The sequence below is a fragment of the Talpa occidentalis genome, unplaced genomic scaffold, assembly GCF_014898055.3.
Source record: "Talpa occidentalis isolate TD23 unplaced genomic scaffold, MPIMG_talOcc4v2.1 talOcc4.2, whole genome shotgun sequence".
Lineage (NCBI taxonomy): Eukaryota > Metazoa > Chordata > Mammalia > Eulipotyphla > Talpidae > Talpa > Talpa occidentalis.
In genome coordinates this window covers 29231411-29240281 of record NW_023602073.1, presented here as the reverse complement: position 1 = coordinate 29240281, position 8871 = coordinate 29231411, and the positions used below count along the sequence as shown (strand labels likewise).

At 51.6% G+C, this 8871-nt stretch overlaps 1 pseudogene; it reads right to left on the bottom strand.

Annotated features, from left to right (window-relative positions):
* Positions 1-4481: 4481 nt before the first annotated feature.
* LOC119251965 (patr class I histocompatibility antigen, A-108 alpha chain-like) lies at positions 4482-7977 on the bottom strand (annotated as a pseudogene).
* Between the last annotated feature and the right edge of the window lie 894 nt (positions 7978-8871).

Here is an 8871-nt window from a genome sequence, read left to right as displayed (position 1 = left end):
TCATGTGGCAGACGTGCCGCTCTGGGCTTAGCATGTGATTAGGACATGATGCTGTTGAAGGGATTTTAGCAGGATTTCATTTTGAAAGTATTATTTCATGAGCACAGAAGAAAATTTTATACTCAAGAATTTACGTAGCTAAATAAATAACACCCCCTTCCTACCATAGCCCTCCAGTGAGCCAGGTCACCTGCTTAAAACCAATTAGAAATTTATCATTTCTCTTTCCAGAAAAATATATTTATGCCTATATCTAGTCACTAGTGTATACTATAGTATAATACAAGAGTGTAAGAAACAGAGAGGGAGAAATGATTGCAAATCACATCACGTATCTGATAAAGGACTTGTATCTAGAATTGATTATAAATGAAGTCTTACAACACAACAATAAGAAAAGAAATGATCCAATGCAAACAATGGACAAAAGACTTCACCAATGAAGCATACAGATGCCAAATAACTGTGATGCTCAATTGTCCGGAGCATGAGCAGTGTTGTGCAACAGGTGCCATCAATTAAGTTTCCCTTTACCATTTCACCTTCTGAGAAACCACAGGTTTTTCCTGTTAATCAAATGAGACTGGGAGGTACATGGGAGGAGCTACCAGGATATAAGAAGAGAACCATGAGAGAGTAGGGGGGTACTGAGAGAGGACCAAAGAGTAAAGGCCAGGGAAGAAAGAGAAGGAAAAGAGAAAATAAAGAAGCAACCGCTAGCGTCAAGTTGTCTCAAGCCCCTCATTTCAATCCTCAGCCCTTCTCTTTTCGTGCCTACGAATCTCGCGGGTCGGGACACTCAATATCACAGGTTATTAGGGGAAGACAGACTAAAAGCAACAGTGATGCCCCCTAAATGGGCAACACCACGTGCTGACTGCAGCAACTGGACCCCTCATCACTGCTGGCAGGATAGGACAACCCAGTCACGAGGGAGGATCTGACAGTCTTTTAAAGCCAAACACAGACCGACCATACAGTCCAGGGAGCACTGTCCCTACTATTTACCCAACTAATCTGAGAACTTGTATTTGCAAACCAAACCAAACTAAAAACCCTGCATGGAAGTAAATGTTTATAGTAGAATCCCCATGAAGTGTGAGCTGCCCATAGTGACTTCCTTCCAGAATCAACAATAACTAGGAAAAATAAAAGTGGATATTTGTACACTGGATGTATTGATGGAGAACGACCTCAAATGGAGGCCATTGTGCCTGAGCAGCTCTGCTCACAGATGTCATTAGAGGAGGAAAGTTTGAGAAACCGTCAGCTACAGGAACTAAGGAAACATGGTTGGAACTTCATGTAGAGTCCTGGGTGGGATGTCGGAGCATGAAAAGAGCGTTAGGGAAATTAATGATCCAAATACAGTGCGGAGTTTAGTGAAAGTGCCTCAGTATTGCTTCCTTAGCTGCTCAAATGCACTGTGGTCACGTGAGATGTTAACAATTTGGAAATGATGTGGGTTATATAGGAACACTACTACCTTTGCCACCTTTCTGTAAATCTAGCAGTATTTTTTAAAGGTGTTTAAAATTAAATTTTAAATTAAAGTAATATTTTTAAAAATAGCCCCCCCAAAGTTATAAGTAGTAGAAGGGAAACTGATGAACTTCCCAGTTTTCCCAGGTATTGCTTTCAAGGGACTGGAGAGAGAGTCCCGGTGAAAAGCTGGAAACCTCACACACAGGGCGCCTCCTCTCCTCTGAGTCCTGGAGCGCTGACTCCTCACAGAGCATCTCAGCCCCAGGACGCCGCCCTCGAGAACCCCCAACTCTGCCCACCTCAGACCCCGTCCCGTCCTGGCGGCTTCACCAGAATCCGGAACAGCGCGGCAGCGCCCCCGTGTGGCCACAGGGCTGAGCACAGGAGCCCAGAGCTGCCCTTTCTCCTGCTCAGCCAGGCCCTCCCCAGGCTCCCTGGGCCCCCAGCAGCAGGACAGGTCCACTGTTAGGTTAAGGGTCCTCAAATTGACCCCGCTAGTGAGTAACTATGGGTACAGGCCTCAGGGAAGAGCCAGGTGTCTAGGTCATAAGAGTTGCTCCCCCAGTTTTGGGTCCCCAAATTATACACGTTCCCTCAATCTCTTTGGATGGGAACTTGGACTCCACAGTCTCTGTTATCTGTTCCTGCTTCTGGAGATGAAAGTGCCCCTTCCTAAGCATCAGCCCTAAATTCTGCATCCCTGGGATGAAGGGAGGGGCCAGCTAACAGTCTCTCAGGCTCTGTTCTAGATCTTCTGAGTCTTCATGTGTGTCCAGGTTACTCCTGTGCTCACTGAAGTGGGGGGTTCCCTGGTCTCCGTGTCTTCTCCATGTGGGGTCATACTGTGCAGTCGGTTCTGGCAGGTATCTGCTCTGATTGCTCATCACTGTGGAATCTGGGGTTCAATTCTCCTTTCTCTTGCTTACTCATCACTTTCTGGGTGACCCTTACATGCTCAAGACTTTAAATATCATTTACATCACATCACCTCCCAGATGTTTCTTACCTCAGACATTTCACCTGTGCCCCAGACTCATCTGTCCAATTGCCAACATCACATTCAATTCTAATAGATCTGATTCAACTTTCCTAAATTGGATGCCTGGGATGCCCACATATGACTCTTCTGGGTCTTCCCCATGTCACTGAGGCTCCGCTTCTCTGCCTGCACCGTCTGAAACACTGAGTGTCATCCTTGACCCCTTTCTCACAGCCTAGCAGTAGGAAACACTATGAAGTCCATGTCTACATGTGCACAGTCCTGTCACTGCCTATTATTCCCTGCTCACCCCCAACAAAGCCACCAATCTCGCTGTCCTGGGACCTGCACTGGTTTCCCCCATTTCTCTTCCCACCCCTCATCCTTCCATGCTGCACAGCAGCCAGACTCGGCTACCAGAGAGAAGTCCCACAGTATGTATCTGTTCAGAGGGTCTTGTCACCTCATATCACATCTTACTCAGAGTCAAACCCTCCCAACTCCTCAAGGCCTGCATGATGTGGGTGCACACAGATCCCATCTCCATTGGCTTCTGCTCCAAGCCTTGGTCTCCTTGCTCATGTCAGTCACACAGACACATTCCTGCTCGGGCATCTGCCCTGGAGGTTGTCCTGCCTGGACTGAACTTCTCTGCACATCACATCCTTGTGGGCAATGTGCCCATCAAGCTTTTTCTCAAAGGTCCCTTCAGCAAGACCCACACTGCCCACGCTGGAAAGAAAACCATCCTGTCACCTTCCCACATCCCGCACCCACTTCTAACCAGACATGCATGGTTTACTGTCTGATCTGCTGTCACACAGTCCCCAGTCTCCCCTCCCCACTAGGACACGCTCTCCACAGGCTGGGAATTGTGCATGTTTTTAGTTCACTGAGGTTTCCTAAATGCAAAAACAGCCAGTCACACATCTGGTGTAAGAGTTATCAGCTGAGTGATCAATGTAGAGCACCTCCCTGTTCTAAAGACAGTATCTTTACTAATGTGGCACATTACATAGGTCTGTTTCTTTTGAAAAGTGGTTCCTACTTTTTTTTTTTTTCCAGATTTATTTTTGCATGGAAGAACTGGTGTGTAGGTCTGAAGTGTGGGGGTGTGGTTGGTGAGATGAGTCACCAGAGACAGAGTAGGGAGCAGAACATGTGGATTTACTGAAATACACTGCTAAGGGAAGCAGCAGGTGAAACTGGAGAGGTCTGCTGCACCATATGTGGGTTAGCTCCCTGGCTAGGGAACAAACTTGGAGTGTAGAGGTGATAGCAGTGAGACTTAACTCCTGGGCCACCAGGAAAGCCGGGGTTCCTAGGCTTGTGGGTCCTGTTTTTCAGTCAACTATGAAGGTAACTGACTCCATCAACCCATGGGTCTTGTTTAGCACCAGCACTAGGATTACTACATTTAAGGGCAGGGTTACAGGGAGCTATTGTAGAGAAAAATAGAAATCTTATCAGGAATATATCTAAATCTATCAGGAAATTATCAAGTTCGCCTCTCAAGTAATATCAAGATTTTTCTCTTTATAAAAGAGTTGGAAAAGGTAGAAATAAGTGTCCAGAAAACAGTCCTAAAATGTGACCAAAAATTAGATGAGTCTGGAAATTCATCTCTCATCAGACTCCTGTGTTCAAGGGACACCCTGGGCCTTGTAGAGACAATGACAGTTGCTTCCTGCTGCTGTCAGAGACAGGGACCAAGAGCAAAATAAAACTCAAAGAATCAAAATAAAAATACATAGAAATTTGAGGGCAGAAGGCTAGATCCAGAGCTGAGCCTGGGCTGACCCGGCCACACAAGCACTCCCTGCCCAAACATGACAGCACAAGGCCAGGTGAGGTCTGAGTCCCTGTGATCACAGGCCATGTTGGGACAGGTGCTCCTGAAGGACAAGGACAAAGGAGCAGAGAGATGACCCCTGAGGAGAGACCACGTCAAAACCCATGATGCACTGAGCACCGACTGGACACAGGTCTTGTCCCCTCGGTTCCTCACAGCCTGTCTCGCTCCCACCTGCACAGACTCAACACAGCAAACGTGATTCTGGAAGGTTTCCCATTTAATTCATCTCAAATTTTAGGAATCATTTTTATTAGCCCACCAAACCCATAGGTTAAGTTCACAGAAAGTAATTTCAGAACTCAATTATTATTTCAAGAGGGAAGTAGTTACTATTCTTGAGGAAAACACAAAGACGGGTAGACGCAGAACAAGCTTCTTTTGTTCATCACAGAGAGAACAAAGGTCAGTGTGGGGAGGGTCCTGGTGGGCAGGGCTGGGCCAGTTTCCCCACCTCACATTATCTAATAAGAACAGAGACGCATTCAGATGTATTTGCAATAAAAGAAACTGGCAAATCTTGAAGTTACAAAGTAGGGGTGAGAAGAAATCCTGCATCACTCAGTCCCCACAAGGCAGCTGGCTCACACTGTGAAGGAAAAGGATAAAAAATAATTTCAAAGAAACACAAATGTTGACATTCCCCATAGTCCACCACATCCTCACAATGTCCCCCTCACAGTTCCCCATCACATGGTCCCATTCTCTCTGCCCCAGGCCCTACCACCGCAGACCTCCAGGTTTCACCTTTAGCAGCTGTGAGAGACATCAGAGCCCTGGGAACTGTCACTGCCTGGGGGAGAACAAAACAGAACCTGGTCAGAGCCACAGAGAGACCACAGGAGGGACTGATGGGGGTGACTCCCCCATGGGCCCCATCTACACTGTCCCCAGGGGCTCAGGGATCCAACCACTGATCCACACTTACCTGCAGCCTGAGTGTAGCTTCCTCCTTTTCTTCCTGTGGGAAGAAGCCTCATGTGAGACCAGGGAGGAGTCAGCCCATGAAGTCCTAAAGGAATCCTGAAGTCTGCACCACAGGGATGTTTCCAGAACTGTGACTGGAAACTTAGGGCAGGACCAGGAAATATGAAGAAAGGAGATGAGAGGGTAGAGCCTCCTGGCTCTGCCCTCAGTATGAACCTTCCCCTCTGCCATTTGCTGGAATCAGGACCCCATCACCACCATTTCAAGGCGAACAAATGGTGATTCATTTTCAAAAATGCTTTACAAAAGAGGGTTAGCAATCAGCTCCAGACTGGGCAACACAGGTGTGTGGATGGTACTTCCCATTACCAGGCAGGGCAAGTTCTTCTTGTGGCCTGAAAGCCCCTAGTGGACAAGATCCCCCACTCCCTTCCCTACCTGAGCGCTTCTTCCTCCACATCACAGCTGCAGCCACTGCAGCTCCAGTGAGCACAGCTCCAAGGAGAACCAGGCCAGCAATGATGCCCACGATGAGGACGGAGGACTGAGGAGGGGGCACTGGAAGGGAAGGGGAGACCCTGAGCCCCAGGCCTCCATCTGATGATCTGAAGTTCACCAGAAGGGCTCCTGATACCCCTGAGAAGCTCTGTGCCCACATTCCCTACTTACCCCAAGTCAGGACTTGGGGCTGTGGCAGGCCGTCATGCTGCACGTGGCACGTGTATCTCTGCTCCTCTCCAGAAGACACCACCACAGCTGCCCACTTCTGGAAGGTTCCGTCCCCCCCAGGCCTGGTCTCTACCAGCTCCATCTCCTGGGTCAGGTCCTTCCCATCTCGCTGCCAGGTCAGGGTGATGTCCGCAGGGTAGAAGCCCAGGGCCCAGCACCTCAGGGTGACCTTCTGGTCAGAGGTGGGGTGGTGGGTCACATGTGTCTTTGGGGCCTCTGAGGAGAAAGGTGAGAACTTTCATACTTCGGGTTTTTCTCTCATGGAGTCTGAAAAACCCTCTTGTGACCATCCTCAGAATGGACAGGGCAGTGTGTTTAGAAGAGGAAGTACAAAATCTAGAAACCAGCCTGGTCTGGGGAGTCTGGGATAATCTCTTATTCCTTAGAAAGTTCTAGAACTAGGTGACAACTTTGGATAGGAGGACGCAGCTCTCTAAGGAGAAGAGCACAGACTTTTGGGGACAGACCTGGGGACTCAAAAAGGACAAGTCAGATTAGAAAAATGTCCTCTGACCAATAACAAGACCCTGAGAGAAAAACTGATGGTTCCCAAGAGGGCTGCCGGGTCAAAGGATCCCAAGAAGGGTGATTCCAGGGCTGGTCTCCCCTCAGGCTCAGGGGACACCGAATTTCTTAACTGCTCTGAGGAAAAGTGGGGTCCTCTGGGGAGTCAGGAAACCCAGGGGGCTGCTCGCCCCCTGACAGGAGAGAGGGCGCTGCTGTGACCCTGACTCCACCCTCCCCGCGGTGCCGGCCTGAGGGGGGTGGGGAGACCTCGCGGCCCCTCTTACCTGAGCGCTGCAGCGTCTCCTTCCCGTTATCCAGGTCTCTGCGCAGCCCCTCCACACACCTGCCCTCCAGGTAGTTCCTCTGGTGATCCGCGTCTCCAGCCGCCTCCCACTTGCGCTGGGTGATCTGCGCGGCCGTGTCCGCCGCGGTCCAGGAGCGCAGGTCCCGGTTCAGGGCCAGGTAATCGGCGCCATCATAGGCGGACTGACTGTACCCGCGGAGGAGGCGCCCGTCGGGCCCCACGTCGCAGCCGTACATCCACTGGAAGGTGTGAGAGCCTGTCCCCGCCCCGTCACCCCGCGTCACCCCGCGGTCACCCCGCCCGCCCCCGCCGGGAATAAACCGAAACTGACGCCGGAACCCCGCGGGGAACGTCCCGGGGCTCGTCCCGGGTCGAGGGTCCGGCGGGTCCCCCTGCCTCGGGGGACGCTCGGGCCCGGGGTCTGGGGTCCCCGCCCGCCCGCGGGGGTGGGGTCGTGAGCGCCCCGGGCCCGCCCGCTCACCGTCCTCGCTCTGGTTGTAGTAGCGGCGCAGGGTGCGCAGGCTGCCCCGGTACACCGCCATGGCGTTCCTGAAGTTCCGCGTCTCCCCCTCCCAGTACCCCGGCTCCTCCTGCTCCATCTTCTCCATCCAGGGCGCCCGCGGCTCCGCCCTCTGATCCACCGAGTCGCTGTCGAACCACACGACCTGCGTGTCGTCCACGTACCCCACGGCGATGAAGCGGGGCTCCCCGCGGCCGGCCGGGACATCGCGCTGTAGAAATACCTCAGGGAGTGGGGATCCTGGGGGTGGGAGGGAGACCCGGGCTGACTTTCCTCGTTTCGCGGGTCCCGGGGAGATGGGCCTTGAGGGGAGGGGGCGAGGGGGCTCCTGAGATTGATAAGGGGCTGGGGGACGTGAAGCATGAGACTCAGGTACCAAGAGGAGGAGGGGCTGGGAGGGACAGAAGGGACCAGGGCAGGTTGGGGTCATGGGGGACAACAGGGCCAGCGGTGGTGGGGACCGGCCTTTCCAGGGGTCCTGCGCGCCCCACCCCAACCCCGGGGTTCCACAAGTTCCTCCCTCCTCTGAGGCCTTTTCCCTCCAGGGCCCGCACTCACCCGCCCAGGTCTCTGTCAGGGCCAGGGCCCCGAGAGCAGCAGCAGAAGGTTTGGGGGCCTCATGACCAGATTTCTGGGGTATGGGGAGAATCTGAGTTCCCGCGGGTGGGTGGAGACTTCCTAACTGGAGCCGCGGGGCTGCTGATTGGCTGCTCTGGAGACCTCCAGGCAATGAGGAGTGAGAGCAGGGTGAGTCACCAGGATCCAGGAAGTAGGGTCCGACACAGGTTGTGAGACGTGAAACTGGGGGGATGAGGAAGCCCCAACAGTCACCTTCCAGCCCCAGACACAGCCCTGGGTGCTGAGACCCGGAGAACCACACCCAACTCTTGGGACTTTGCCCGCCCCGCCTCTTCTGCTCCAAGACCTTTGTCACACCGTGTCCCTGAGGCCCGGCCAGGGAATATTCAAGCATTTTCCTTTCAGGATCTCGGCACTGTTTTATAAATTAGTGACGACCCCAGTATAATTTTAGGAGGTTATAAATCTCAATGTTTACTACACGAGGATAAAACCAATTTAAAGATGTTCTTATTTGGGCCTCCTCGGTGGTGCAGCGGTTGAGCGCTGGGTTGCGTGCGAAGCTGCCCTGAGCCTCTGCAGCGCCAGCTCAATCCCCGGCCCCCGGGGTAGGGCCCCACTTGGCGTGCAGACCTCTCCTGCGCCCGCTGCTCCCCCCAGCAGTGTATTTCGTCAGTCTGCCTGTTCTGTTTCCCGCTCTGACTCTGGTGAATTCTCTCACCCTCCCATGCTTCTGACTGTACCCAGTGCTTGTATAAATAAATATTTTTAAAAAGAGAGAGAAAAAAAATTTAAAAAAAGATGTTCTTATTTAAAGTAATATTAATACCCATTGCATGTTTACAAAGTGTCTTAAAAATATATAGATATTTATGAAAATAATCACAACAATACGTGGATCTTCTAAAGCTTTTATTTTTGCAACTGTCTTTCTTTTCTGTCTCATTAGAAGAATGTGGTTTGTCATATTTTCTCCTGCATTTACTCTG